Raw genomic sequence first — 15,822 nt, 5'->3', positions numbered from 1 at the left:
TGAATCCCCAGGTTTGATGTTGTCGTGTAATGGAGACGTCTTCTTCTGAGGATGCGACACCTTATTAGCATTCTCAAGAGTCATACGTTTGGAACCATGCCTATGAGAACGTAAGACCCCAACGGGCTCTTGGACTTCAACACATAACCCCAAGCGGGTGGTTATCGGAATTTTCCCTTCATGGGATGGCTTTGACTTGAAGGGAGTACGCGTACGACCCCTAATTTGAATAGCCACTCAAGATTCATTCACCAGACCTAAGTGTTCTTTGATTGGAAGTTTGCCTCGATCCCGTGCAAAGGACCAAGGCAATCCGTGATCTTCATCTTGAATTGAGAAAGATCCAGCTACCGTGGTACTTCACTAAAGGTACTGGATCAACTTGACTAGGAACGAAAGGGACGGGGACTGTGAAATGTCTGTGGGAGGTGAGGCAAGTGCCGGCTAGGCTGAACTAGCTCGCCCATGGAGCAGGCTAGCTTGAGGTGGCTCGGCGGCCTCGGCACTTGTCCGAGTCGCTGTTTTGGATTTCGGCCTCCATTCTTAGCGTGGTTTTAGTGGTTTCATGGCCACCTTGTTCTCCCTCTTGTCTTGTACCTTTCGTGCTAAGGCACGCACGTGACGCTTCCAGATGCGCTCCTCGAGAGTTGAATGAGTCCTTTTGATACAGACCCATTCGCAAGCTGATGGCTTGGAGGAGGGACCATTTGCTTGCTATTGAGGCATTTATCGCCCCCTGAACTTCAGATCCGCTTGATAACAGATCCCATCTACCTGTTCTAAGGCCTTAGCAAGCTGACGTGCGAGGTGTCGGCGTTACCTCTGACGAGCTATCTTTGTCAGAATTGGCGTGCCTTCGTTAAACAACTCCTGGACTAAATAGGAGTCGTTGTGATCTGAAATCTCAGCTTCCTTGGATGCCAAAGGAGCATTGCAATAGGAAGCCTCAGCAACAATTAGGCGAGAGTCATCCCGAGCCTTCTTTGATGCCGATATCTTCCTGTACTTGTGGGACGAGGAAGATCTTAATGAGGATGAGGAGAGGTATTCCTCGAACTTGGCCTAGTCGAACTCGTACTCGACCTCTTCTTCAACCGGGATCTTGATCCGTGGTTACAGCACGACAGCCCCAGTAGAGAGACTATTGGCTCCTACTGTGGTCACCAACGTGTTTGCGTTAAAAGTTAGTTTATTCATGGAACTCATTACAACTTCAATCGTTTACAACAAGTTCAAAAGAGTTGGTCTTTTTATAAGACTACTCGCTTACACAAATAAAACAAAAATTACAACTCTCTTCAAACACACGCTAATGATGGTAAACTCTCGCTGCTTGCGTGGAATCTTTACCTGTGTTATGTTAGACCCTAGAGGGGGGGTGATTAGGGTCTTATGCTAATCTAATTCCAATTAAAAGCTAATTAAAATTATATAGATCAATATGTTATTGCAAGAGATAGATATGAACAATAAGAACAATAAGAATATGCACAAATAAAATATGAGACAAGCAAAACACAAACACACGATATGTTTACGAGGTTCGGTTCCCACGACCTACGTCCCCGCTCCTCACCTCGAGGAGATATCCACTATCACAATCCGGTTTGGAAGCCGGAACTTCTACACACTCGGTTTACAAGTTCACCGAAAACTCTCACACTACACAATCACTCAACAATCACACTTTACACACTAAGTGTAGGAACCTAGCCCGTGTCCTCCTCCTCAAGTGCTCGATTACAACCTCTCCCTATGTTCATCAATCGACGCCACTCCTATTGGATTTGACCCCGTCTCTCTCTCCTCACACTTCTCTCGGTGTACAAGTGTATTACAAGTGATTCTCACAAATAAAGGTTAAATACAATGATTTGTTCTCAATTAACAAGTGAGAACACAATGAAGCTCACACTCACTAAATCACACCCCACAACCCATAATATATAATATGGAAATATCAAGCTCAATAAGTGTGTGTGATAATAGTGAATCAAACTCAATAAATAACTCAATGAATATAGCTAATCAAATGAAAGTGAGATAATAAGCTATACGGAAAGAGTTTAGAAAAACTTCTCAATGAACAAGAGGAGCTGAAGAAAATGATCCCAATGGAATATGAGAGCCTCTTCTTGTTGTAGAAAACTTTCTCTTGAAAACTGATTAACAAAACACTTCTTAAATAGCTCTTAAACACGATTAATATCTTGTTAAACAACAAACTTGGATTTCTTAGTTATTAGAGAAGAAGAGCAGCAATGGGGTATATATAGCACCCCAATACAACAGCTAGAAATAAGTAAAACACCAAAAAGTCCATTTGAAAAAAACAAAACTAGTCGTTAGGCTCATACTGACAACTCGTCGGTCGATCGGTACGGCCGACCGATTAGTTCAAAAACCCAGAGAAACAAAGTTTTAAAGCTGGCGGTCAACCGACGTAAATTTTGGTCGACCGAATGGAAATTTCGGTTGACCGACGAAAATTCCGGTCGACCAAAAAAACTCTGGAAAATTTCTCAGAAACAGACTACCTGTCGGTCGACCGTACCGGTCGACCGAAAACTGATATATGTAAATTTCCAGGTTTTGGGGTTAGTTTGAAAATCCAGAAAAAATATCAAATCAAGTCCAAAAATAATGAAACTTTGGGGAAAGTTTCTAAATGATAAAATAAACATGTTTAAAAAAGAATTTTTGGAAAATCAATTTTTGTTTGTGAAAACCACCCATTTTTGAAAACTGCTTAGAAAACCTGTTTTTATATGAAGGTGAAAGTCAATATAGAACTTGAAAATATGTTTATATATGTTATGCATATATTCTATGTATACAAGAAAATATTAAAGAGCTGTAAGCATGAGAGAAAAGTTATTGTAACAACGTTTGATGAGAAATCATTTATATGATAGAAAACATCAAAAAATTGTGTTACGTGTACATATATTGAGCTTAGATATAATCATACAATATATGTAAGTAAACTAAACAATATACCTAGGTAAAACAAATCCACGCAAACGAACTTGAATCTTTAACGCTTGATTGACGTGTGTGGAAATACCTGAAAAGAGAACATAAACACAAAACACTAGAAAACTTGTTAGTAATAAATTGTTTGTCAAATCATCATCAAAACTATAGGGTCAACAATCTCCCCCTTTTTGATGATGGCAAACAATTTATTCATGAATATAAAGTATAAACTGATAATCCACATATAAGCCAAAACAAGAATAAATGACCATCTATATAAAACATACATGACCATATATAACAGAATTAATTTGTAAGCTATATATGTGGTAGTTTTCTCCCCCTTTGACAACATCAAAAAGAGGGAAAAATGAGAGATAGGAGCAATGCTCCCCCTGCTTATAAGCATAGATAATAAACATAAAGAATTGTATGTCAAAAGCTCCCCCTGTCAAATAGACTAAGTGACATCTATTGAACATATATACAGGAGCTAAACCAACAACTATTCATCAAACATATGCATAAATAATACAAGTAACTCAATTTCTATAAACAAAACATGATTATTGTCTTAACCATGCATTGATCATAAAATGATAAACTAGCATAAACAATCACAGATCATCATTTAAGCATCATAGATGTGCATAAATATACAAAACCTAAACAGTACTAAGAGCTTATGATAAGCAACTTATTTCCAACACACCAAAACATGAAAGTTGTTTCAACAATGCATTGATTCATAAAAGAAATAATCTAAACACAATAAGCCACAAAATATCACATGAGCATTAGAAACAGCATAAAACCATAAGTTCACATGAGTCCACATAAGCATTTGATATCACATAAGCATTTGATATCAACCCATACATAAACGTTCACATGAATCCACACTAATAAGAGTTATTGCACTCAAACTAAAACAGAGTTATCAAGTTTTACAAACCAGAAGAGAACATCAAAAAAACAAATAAAACATCACATAAAAGAACTCAAATCAGGCATCACCACCACCATCATCATCACCACTGCCATCATCATTATCACCACTGCCATCATCATGACCACCACCATCACCATCAGAATCAGCAGAGTCCTCATCAGAATCAGACTCAGAATTTGAAGGGATCCCAAGAGACTGACGCTGATATGAAAGAATAGTCCTAACATCCTTCTGAATAGATGAGACTTGCTTCTGAATACCTGAGTACTGAGTCTCAAGGCGATCCAGACGGTCACAAATATCAGAAGAGGATGAAGTAGAGGCTCTAGAACGGGAGCGAGAGGATGATGAAGGAGTGGAATCAATGGATATCTGCATTCTAGAAAGAGAAACCTTATCAAAGAAGTCTCTCTTAGATTCAATCTTAGGTTCATTTGTGAGGTCAACATTAAAGTGTTGAAAGATGAGGGTGAGAAAGGAACCAAAAGGTAGAAACTTGGTATGCTTTGATGCCATGTTATTGACAAAGATAGTAGCCCAATCAACTTTGATTTTAGCAAAGATGGCATAAACAACATTAATCTTATCAGAAGCGAAGTGATCAAAACTACCAGTCTTAGGAATTAAGTTTTGAGCAACAATTCTGGCAATGAGTTTGGCAATTGGATTAAGTGAATTGTTGTTCATAGGATAAGAAAAGCCGGGTTTAAACATCAGATGATTGACAGCAGGATCACTAAGCTCAATAGACTTGGTCCACGTCACAAAAGGCAGGAGTTCGAGAGAGAGAGAGAGATCAGATCTGAGATCTACACGAGATCATACTCCGGATCAAAGCTTGGCCTTTGATCCCGAGAATTAAAGGGTACTATTTCCTTGGCGAAATAGTACCCTCGGCTATTATTTCCTTGGTGAAATAATACCCGTCGTACTGCGTAGATCCGACCGGATCTAGATCGCGCGGTGGTCCACGGATTAAGCCCGGCGTCGGCAAAGAACCCACACAAGCAAGAGACCGCAAAACATGATCTTGCGATTCGTTCGACAAACAAGGAGAAAGTTGTAATTTTTATTTCTTTTTTTATTTGATTCTCGTTGTAACCGGATCTAAAAAAGACCGGATCTTTGTAATCGATAAACTATTACAAGAATTTCCAATGGAATCAATGATGAAGAAAACAACGATTTTCACAGCGAACAATCTGGCGACCACAGTGGGAGCCACCGATCTCGCTGCCGAGATCATCACGTCGCAGCCGCGGATCTCACCGATCTCGCTGCCGAAATCGTCACGTCGCAGCCGCGGATCCCAATCCCGGTCGAGGAGGAGGTCGAGTATGAATTCGACCAGGCCAAGTTCGAGGAGTACCTTTCATCCTCGTCCGGATCTACCTCCCCCCGCAAGTCCAAGAAATTCTCCTCCAGGAGAAAAGCTCGTTGGTTCGAAGAAGTTCAGAATGCCAACAACTCTCTCACCCCAACTGATGCCAAAGTCGCATCGGGTGAAGTTCCACCGACCTCCAACGAGGTCAAACCTGTTCTCGTCAACGCTTCTACTGTTGAAGGCGTTGTGACTCTCTCGAAGAGAGCCCGCCAGAGGCGACGTCATCGCCTTTCGCGACAACTCGCTAAGGCGATGGAGTCTACGGACGGGGTCCGCTACAACGCGGATTTGAAGAATAGGAGAGGCAAACAGCCTCAACAACTGAAGAATGGTGGTTCCTCCAAACCGCCAACGAGCGAATGGATCCGGGTCAAACGGAACCGTTCGACACTCGAAGAGCGGATTCACAAATGCCGCGCATTACTTGCACAAGCAAGAATCCTCGTGCAGAAGGCCGAGGAATTGAAGAAAGGAAGAGTGGTCAAGAAGCCGCCATCAACCCGCCAAGTGTGGAGGCCGAAGCAGCCTCCAACCAAAGTTCAACCTCCGGTGAATCAACCAAAGTCGCCGGTAATCCCAATAGCTTCTCCGGGAGATCATGCAGAATCGTCCCAAAGGAAGAAGCCAGTCTTGGAGCGTCTCGGTCCGATTCCCGACGAGAGAGGCAAAGCTCCCGTTCAAGATCGTTTGGGCCCGATGAAAAAGCCCCGGACGACGCAGCATGCTGTGGGTCGCCGTCACCTCCAACATGACAAAGAGACCAGGGCGGTCATGCACACCAACTTGTGCATTGAAGTCCAGGAGACCGCCGAGAACTCACGCCCAAAAAGGCTTGTTTCGAGGCGCGTGACTTTTGAAAGCCCGAAGAAGGCAGTTCCCCCTCAGAAGGAAACATTATCGTCTGATGACGATAGTGTTATACCTGAGAAGTCGTGCCAACACACGATAGGTTACTCCGATCGTCAAGCAGACGAGTTGTACTATCGTGCTGGGGGTACGAATAAAACCAGGAAAAGGAGTCCCCAAGAACAGGAAACTCAGTGCCCCTGTTCCAAACTCATTCGGGCAGTATTGTCTGAATGCAGCTGCATCAAGGCGGTCCCCGAACGAGTTTTAGTTTTCGAAAGACTTAGTACTGAAACGCCAAAAACAAGGCCTAGGCGTTTCCGACGAAGAAGAACAGTGATTGAAGATGGAGAATTTCCGAGTGTCACCACCAACATGACCAGCAGAGGGACATCGGCGCGGGACAATCTCGAATCGATTATGAAAGCATCCCGGCCTAGAACCCGTCTGTAGTCTGGAACCATCAAACGAGCAACCTATGGTAGGGTTCGAACAAGGCTCCCTTCAGAAGATGAAGAATCTGATGGAACCATCAAACGAGCAACCTATGGTAGGGTTCGAACAAGGCTCCCTTCAGAAGATGAAGAATCTGATACCGGCTCCACGGTCGCATCAGATAATACAGTATCCAGCGAAGGACAACCCCGCGAGGCACTTATGATAAGTGCGGAGCAAGTGGCCAAAATGCTTGAAGACGCCTTAGCTAAGCAACAGGAAACATTCAGGTTCGAAATGCAGATGGCCATGCAAAACATGAGAGAAATGCATGACCAACAAATCCAAGCATTGACGAACCAGCAAGGCGAGCCAAGACGTCGTAACCCGGTTAATCTGGAAGACGAGGATACGAATGAAGCTCGTAATACCAATAATCCCCCCGTCAATGCAGGGGATGGTAACGAGAATGCTAGTGAAAACACAGATGAAAATCTGAAAATTAAAAATCTCGAGAGCAAAATCAATACATTGATTTCCGCTCAAGAGACGAAGAAAACAGGCATTCCTTGCCCATACCCAAGAGAATGGGAATCGATCCCATATCCGGCGAAGTTTAATCTAATTAACTTCACGCCGTTTAATGGGATGGGTTCCCCCACTCAACATTTGATTTACTTCAAATCACACTTGGGGGTAATCTCCGGCAATGAGCCTCTGATGGTGCGGTCATTCGTCGGCACTCTTCGCGGAGCCGCCTTCGATTGGTATCGCCGCCTCAAGCCAGGTAGTGTGAACAGCTAGGACGACATGGAGACAAAGTTCCTCACCAAATTCTTCGACGACGACACAGAGATATCCATCGGGTCGTTGTTGGACGAGAAGCAGAAAGACGGGGAATTGGTGGACACCTTCGTCAAGAGGTTCCGGAACAAGGCGATGAACTGTCGGGACCCGATCACCGAGGAATTCATCCTCCAGACGTGCCACAACAACCTCTCACTGGATGTATTGGAAGCAATGGGGACAGCACCGTCCAAGACATGGAAGGATCTGAAGGTCCGAGGAGAGGAGGCCGAGCGATTCCTAAGAAGGAAGAAGGCGGAGAGAGGCCAACAGGCGACAAATGCTCCAGCACAGAATTTCGTCCCACGGGGGAAAGGTAAGGCACATGCTAATGCAGTTGATGCTAACCAAACCTTTCAATTGCAACCTCAGCAACAACAACAGCGGCAGCAGCAACGAGCGCCACAACAATCGCAGTCACAATGGCAACAACGGCCTCAGAAGCAGAAATCTTCAGAGCCAAGGTTTCCCAAGGTGTACTCCTTCAAAGATGACGAAGTTCCCAGCATCTTTAAATACTTATTGGAGAACAATAAAATTCAACTGCCGGCGATTGTAGATCAAGAAGGGGCTAGCAAAGTGACGGATCTGAGGTATTGTGCATACCACAGAGCGGTCCATCATCCTACGAAGTCATGCTACCACCTCAAGGACAAGATCCAGGTGCTAATTGATGTAGGCGTCATAACCCCGAAGCCGTCCAAGAATGTTGGAGCAAACGCGGTTTCAATCAGTTTTGGATCAGTGCCCACAGCGTGGTTTGAACCAAAACGCATCGCCAAAGTGGGAATGAAAACAGTAAACGACGACCCACATGGACAGCGCCAAAAAGGACTTGTGCCACATACAGCTCCAAATGGCGAAATCCTCTGGGTTCACCCCGACCTGATTAAAGATGAACAATGGGCCGAATCGTCATCCAAGAAGAAGTCCAAAAGGAAAGGGAAGTCTTGCTGCGGAGTCTCTGCTATCCCAGGAGAAGATGACGAAAGAATCTTAGCTTTCCCGCTCTCTGAAGAAGAACAAGAGGTTTTTGCGACCCGAAGCGGAAATGAGTATCACTACAACTATCCACCACCTAGTGAGCAGGGGGTGAATAAACGGGGACTAGCCAAAACTCTCACAGAGATGGGGGTGAATATGAGTCCTACACCGGGCACAGAGGCTCGACAACAGCCTGTGAATAAATCGAAGGAGAAGTATCCCCAGGAGGTGCAGAATCCGAAGCAGTCTCGTTTCAGTCACCCAATTGGAAGAGACAAACCGGAAAGCTCGAAAACTCCTCAAGTCTTCGATATAATGGCTCAACTAGCCAATATTCCAGCATGGATAACGCTGTATGAGTTGCTGCGGTTGTCCAAGGAAACCAGAGAGGCCTTGCAAGAAGCTTTGGCCAATTCAGAGGTGTTTTTGACTCAAATCAAGCCGGTGCATGAACAGCCAGAACCGCTGAATCAACAGTGCAACATAGCGACTAAAAACCTTCCCTGCATTACTTTCACCAAAGAGGATATGCAGACGAAGAATTCGAACCACGATCGACCGCTATACTTCATCGGGTACATCGGTTCCAGCAAAGTCAACCGAATCCAAGTGGATCCGGGTTCTGCTGTGAGTATTATGCCGCTTCGCTTGATGCATTTCCTCGGTATTCCAGTAAGCAAGTTGACGTCCACAGGCACTGTTATCTACGGGTTCAATACCAGCGGGTCAAGACCTTTAGGTAAAATCCGGATAAAGTGTCAAATGGGTGATTTGAAGACGGAAGTCACATGTTATGTGATTGATGCCGAAACTTCATATAACTTACTATTGGGTCGGCCTTGGATCCATAGTAACGTTATAATTCCCTCAACTCTCCATCAGTGTTTGAAATATGTCGACACTGATAATAAAATAATAAGGTTAGGACGGTGGTCGCGGATAAGCAACCATTCAAAGGGTATGAGAATTATTTCACTGATTCTCTCCTTTATGGTAACGAATCCGATACTGAATCATCGGCCCAAGGCACGGACAGCGGAGGAGAAGCTGATACTGAAGCCGGATTTGATTATAATGAAGGTTATGTTTTAAACGACGTTGTACCCTTTGTAATCAACCTTGACGATGATCAAACGTCAGAAGGCAGTTGTAACTGGCAACTTGCCAATAATGAAATAAATAACGATTTAGAGTACTCCCTGTCTCTTGATGATGTGATAAAAGAGTTGTATGATAATCCTGATTTGTATATGCCGCTTCGGTCGTCCTATGTAACAAAGGAACGCCTCCAACATTCTTTCGGAACAACCATGATCATCCCGAACAAGATAAGAGGTGCAAAAGAAGTGATTTACGGTAAAGGAAAAAACTCTTCATTACCAGATCATTTTTTAAGGGAAGATGAGAATGATGACAAACCTGGTCAGCATCTATCTAAGTATAGTCCAGAAGCGCGCAAGCTCATGGAAAAGCAGGGATATGATTTCACACTCGGAGAAGGTACTTCGATCGAGGTCCTCGTAATCCAGCCAAAGCGGTATATGTACCAAAAGGGAAATCTGAGGATTATTATAAATACGGGCGAGGCTTAGGCTATGTTTCCTCGTCCGATGATGAATGTGGTTGGCAGATCATCGATCAAATTGCTAACAAAACTAAGAACGGATACTCTTCTAATTCTTCAGCTGGGAATTCCGACATAAGTCTAGGGGAAGCATTCAAAGCCCTAATGGTAAACATGGCTACAGCTGATCCGTCTACAATGGAGGATGATGATCAAATGCCAACATGGGAAGACCCGTGGGTTCATCATCTGAATATGCAGTATGGTGATAGGTTCGAACAGAGAGAACCCCCCACTGAAGATAAAATAGTCCAAGTTAACATGGGCGACGAGGCCAACCCAAAGCCGATATTCATCAGCGATAGTCTTCCCTCAAATGAGAAAGAGGAGTTAGTTGCTCTCATCAGGGAGTATATTGACGTCTTCGCTTGGAACTACGAGGATATGCCAGGGCTCGACCCCAATGTGGCAATGCACCGCCTCGATATCAAGCCGGATGCCAAACCTGTCAAGCAACAGCAAAGACGGTTTCGTCCGCAGATAATGGAAGCCATCAAGGCAGAGGTTAAGAAATTGATCGAATCAGGATTTATCCGAGAGGAACAACATCCAGACTGGTTAGCCAACATCGTTCCCGTCATGAAGAAGAATGGCAAAATCAGAATCTGTATTGACTTCAGGGACCTGAACACGGCATGTCCCAATCACGGATGTTATTATTGACAATACATGCGGATTTGAGAGAATGTCTTTTATGGATGGTTTCTCAGGATATAACCAAATCAAGATGCACCCAGATGACGAGAAGCATACAGCATTCAGAACGCCCCTTGGTGTATTCTGCTACCTTCTGCTATACGGTGATGCCTTTCGGTCTGAAGAATGCCGGTGCCACATACCAGCGAGCGATGACTAAGATTTTCCAAGAACATCTCAGGAAAACAGTCGAATGCTACGTTGATGACTTGGTTGTAAAAAGCCGCAATAAAGAAGATCACATCAAGGACTTGAAAACGATGTTCGATCTCATGAGGAGTCATCAATTGAAGATGAACCCCACTAAATCATTCCTTGGAATGTCCAGCGGAAAATTCCTTGGATTCGTCGTCACCACTAAAGGTATTCATATCGATCCCGATAAGGTGAAGGCGATACATGAACTGCAACCTCCTAGAAACCTAAGAGAGCTCAGAGGATTGCAAGGGCGTTTAGCTTATATCCGGCGTTTCATCTCAAATCTTTCTGGGAAGTGCCAACCGTTCTCTAAGCTGAACAAGAAAGGGGTATCATTTATCCGGGATGATGCTTGCCAAAAAGCATTCGAAGATATCAAAACGTATCTGGCGAACCCTCCTGTTCTCGTTGCACCGAAATCTGGTAAACCGTTCTTGATTTATCTCAAAGCAATGAACCACTCAATAAGTGCCTTACTAGCGCAAGACGATGATAACGGTCACGAACAGGCAGTTTATTACCTAAGTCGGACCTTGGTAGGCGCAGAGTCTCGATATCCGATGATTGAGAAAGAATGCCTTGCATTGGTATTTGCGATGCAAAAGATGCGGCATTACCTGGTGGGACAGACGATCTACGTTATCTCCAACGTTAATCCAGTACGGGTGTTTATGACGCAACCGGCCTCTATGAATTGGCGGCTAGCGAAGTGGGCCCTTCTCTTGTCCCAATACGATTTGCACTTCAAGCAGCAGAAGTCGATAAAAGGACAGGCGATTTGTGATCTTTTGGCGGCAAACCCGACCACAGATACGGCAGAAGTATATGATGACTTGCCGGATGAAACCCACGAGGTTAACACCACATCACACCAACAAGTATGGCAATTATACTTCGATGGTGCCTCAAGGGCAGTTAATAGAGTAATAACCCCGGGATGTCCTACAGTTTCCTCTGGAGTTGGAGTCGTCTTAATCTCCCCTGGAAAGCACGTGATGCCTCGGGCTTATTCGTTGACTAGTCCGTGCTCCAATAATGTTGCCGAATACAACGCGCTTCTCATTGGACTCAGTTTCGCCAAAGAGCTGGGGGTCGAATATCTCGAAGCTTTTGGAGATTCGCAATTGATAGTCAACCAAGTTCGCGGTGAGTATGAAGTCAGGAATCAAGACCTGATCCCGTACCACCAGGAAGCCATCAAAATGGCAGAATCTTTCGAAGAATTCTTCATCGAATATATCCCTCGTCTCCAGAACGCTTATGCAGACGCACTGGCGGCACTAGCAGTATCACTGGCACAGCCTCCCGAAGCTGAGCTGTTAGTCACAGTACGGACGCATCAACTCTGCGTACCCATATACAGTACGGAGATTGAAGAAGAAGAGGATAGAAACGTGAACGCCAAAGAGGTGAATTCAACTCAAATTGGGTCTGAGTCCCGAGATTGGCGTTTTCCTATCATCGACTACGTCCAATATGGTATCTTGCCAGAGGATGTAAAAGAAAAGGAATCAATCCGCCGAAGAGCTCCAAGATTCTTCTATAATACCGAGACCCATACGTTATACCGTAGAGGGTACGACGGTCTTTTGCTCCGATGCCTTTCGAACAGAGAAGCAAAGGAAGTTCTTAAGGAAGCACACGAAGGAGAATGTGGTGCGCATCAGCCCGGTCCTAAACTGTATGATCGCATCAGGAGGATGGGATATTTCTGGCCAACGATGGTTCGTGACGCAATCGAATACGCACGAGAATGCCACGCTTGCCAGATACATGCGAATTATATGCATCAACCGCCAGAGCAGTTGCACACGTCAACCACGTCTTGGCCGTTCGAGACTTGGGGCATGGACATAGTCGGTCCTATTTTTCCCCCTTCAGTCAAAGGTGATCGGTTCATCCTCGCGATCACAGATTATTTCTCAAAGTGGGCTGAAGCGATTCCGCTTAGAGAAGTGAAGACGAACAACGTCATCAATTTCATCAAGCATCATGTCATTTACCGACACGGCGTGCCAAGAAGGATCATTCATGACAACGGTCCACAGTTCATAAGCAATGCCTTCGTCAGATTCTGCGACAAGTTCAAAATCGAAGATGTTTCGTCGACAGCTTACTACCCCGCCGCGAATGGATTAGCGGAGGCGTTTAACAAGACGATCATCAAGATCTTGTCAAAGCTCGTGAAGACCAATAAACGAGACTGGGACGATAAACTCGGTGAAGCACTCTGGGCTTATCGCACCACCATACGCACGCCTACGGGAGCTACCCCGTATTCGCTGGTATACGGATGTGAAGCTGTGCTACCGCTGGAAATTCAGATTCCGTCCCTTCGGATCGCCCTCGCAACGGAGATGACGACGGAGGAACAACATCAGAAGCGTCTCGAAGAGCTCGAGAGGCTGGATGAAAAGCGTTTGGAGGCTCAACAACACATCGAGTTTTACCAAGCCAGGATGTCAAGGGCTTTTAACAAAAGAGTCCGACAGAGAAGCTTCAAGGAAGGAGATCTGGTCCTCGCTGCTCGCCGACCAATAATTCTCACCTCCAAGAAGAAAGGTAAATTCGAACCCAAATGGGAAGGACCGTTTGTAATAGACACAGTCTATTCAAACGGCGCATATCGCCTGATTACTCAAGAGGGCGCCAGGCAATTAATGCCAATAAATGGGAAGTTCCTGAAAAAGTACTATCCCTAGTACATTCAGGATAACTCATTTACCGGGAAGTTCCTCGAAGAATATTACACTTAATATTCTAGAGGATAACCCAAAATCATTGTCACCACCAAAATCCCTCACTGATCAATTTCAATTGACAGTGAGTCCACCAAAAATGTTTTTCTGGCCCTCTTGATTCTTTCCATGAACAAGAGGTCCACTTTCAGTTCGGAGTCCCTTTTCGATAAACGAAAGAACTCCTTCCCTTTTTCTCTTTGGTTAAACCTTGTTCATGGTTATAACCGGAGTTGAAAATACCACTTCGATAAACGAAGGACCCATTTTCAGTTTAGATAACTCATCCTATAAAAGGCAAGTTTATCTAAATTTTCCAGATTCTCGGAGTGGACACCCCACTTCTAGTTTCTTCTTCGCTGGAAATAGAATATAAAATTCTTCCTTTCCAGAATCAGGGAATAGAATATAAAATTCTTCCTTCCTTGTCTGTTGGGTTCGCCTTCACCCTAAAAGAAGACCGGGAAATAGAATATAAAATTCTTCCTTTCCCGCACCAACCTTTTCTAAGAATCTATCAATCTAGGATTCATCCTAGGAAGTTTATCCCGAATCCTAAGCAGGGATAAGTCTGCGCCTAACACGCGCTGCCGGTTTAGTCTTTTTCGAGTTTATAGTCGATTTGATAGTGTTGCGTATGTCCGAGTTCGGTGTCATCCTTGGTATGGATTGGTTGTCTTCCTACCATATTAGTATTGACTGCTTTGCGAAGACAGTCAAGTTGCGAGCGTCCGACGGGTCCGAGATGATTGTAGCCGCCTCTCAGGGCAACCGACTTGCGGAGTCATTTCTGGCGTACATCGAGGAGGTGATGCGACGGGATCAGGGTGCTGAGTTATTAAAGACTAGAGTTATCTCAGAGTATCAGGATGTCTTTCAGGACATACCTGGATTACCTCCGGTGAGAGAGGTGGAGTTCCGTATCGAGTTGTAGCCAGGCACAGCCCCGATATCCCGCGCACCCTATCGTATGGCACCAGCTGAGATGAGGGAGCTTCAGACCCAGTTGGATGAGTTGTTAGCTCAGGGTTTTATTCGCCGGAGTCATTCTCCGTGGGGCGCGCCGGTCCTCTTCGTGAAGAAGAAGGACGGTAGTATGAGATTATGCATAGATTATAGAGAGTTGAACAAGGTCACTATCCGGAATAGGTACCCACTACCTAGGATTGATGACTTGTTTGACCAGTTGCAGGGTGCGCGGTATTTCTCGAAGATTGATCTTCGTTCTGGCTATCATCAGTTGCGGGTTCGGGAGATGGATATTCCCAAGACCGCTTTCCTTACTCGATACGGATCTTTCGAGTTCTTGGTTATGCCTTTTGGGTTGACCAATGCACCTGCGATATTCATGGACTTGATGAACCGGGTTTTTCGTCCCTTCTTAGACCAGTTCGTGATCGTTTTCATCGATGATATTCTCATTTACTCGAGGTCGGAGGCGGATCATGAGGAGCATCTACGGATAGCATTGAGGACTCTTCAGGAGCATCAGCTGTATGCTAAGTTCAGCAAGTGCGAGTTTTGGCTTTCAGAAGTTAGATTTCTTGGCCATGTCATCAGTCGAGAGGGTATAGCAGTGGACCTGGCTAAGGTCACGGCAGTCCTTGATTGGGAGCCACCGAAGACGGTGACAGAGATTCGCAGCTTTTTGGGCTTAGCGGGATATTATAGGAAGTTCATTCAGGACTTCTCGAAGATTTCGACGCCTATTACACACCTTACGAAGAAGGGTGTACAGTTCGTATGGAGCATGGAGTGCCAGAAGGCCTTTGATATTTTGAAGACTAAGTTGACTACAGCGCCGGTTTTGACTATTCCGAGCAGTGACAGAACATTTGTTGTGTATACGGATGCATCATTGGCAGGTTTAGGAGGCGTATTGATGCAGACTCAGAGAGTGGTGGCCTATATCTCACGGTAGTTGAGGGTACATGAGCAGAACTACCCCACTCATGACTTGGAGTTAGCAGCAGTGGTGTTTGCACTGAAGTCATGGAGGCACTACTTGTATGGAGTGCAATTTGAACTATTCACAGACCATTAGAGTCTGAAGTACCTCTTTTCTCAGAAGGAACTCAATCAGAGGCAGAGGAGGTGGATTGAGTTTATCAAGGACTACGAGTTCACGATTCAGTATCAT

Source organism: Asparagus officinalis, chromosome 2 (assembly GCF_001876935.1).
Source record: "Asparagus officinalis chromosome 2, Aspof.V1, whole genome shotgun sequence".
Lineage (NCBI taxonomy): Eukaryota > Viridiplantae > Streptophyta > Magnoliopsida > Asparagales > Asparagaceae > Asparagus > Asparagus officinalis.
Note: the sequence above shows the minus strand (reverse complement) of the source record.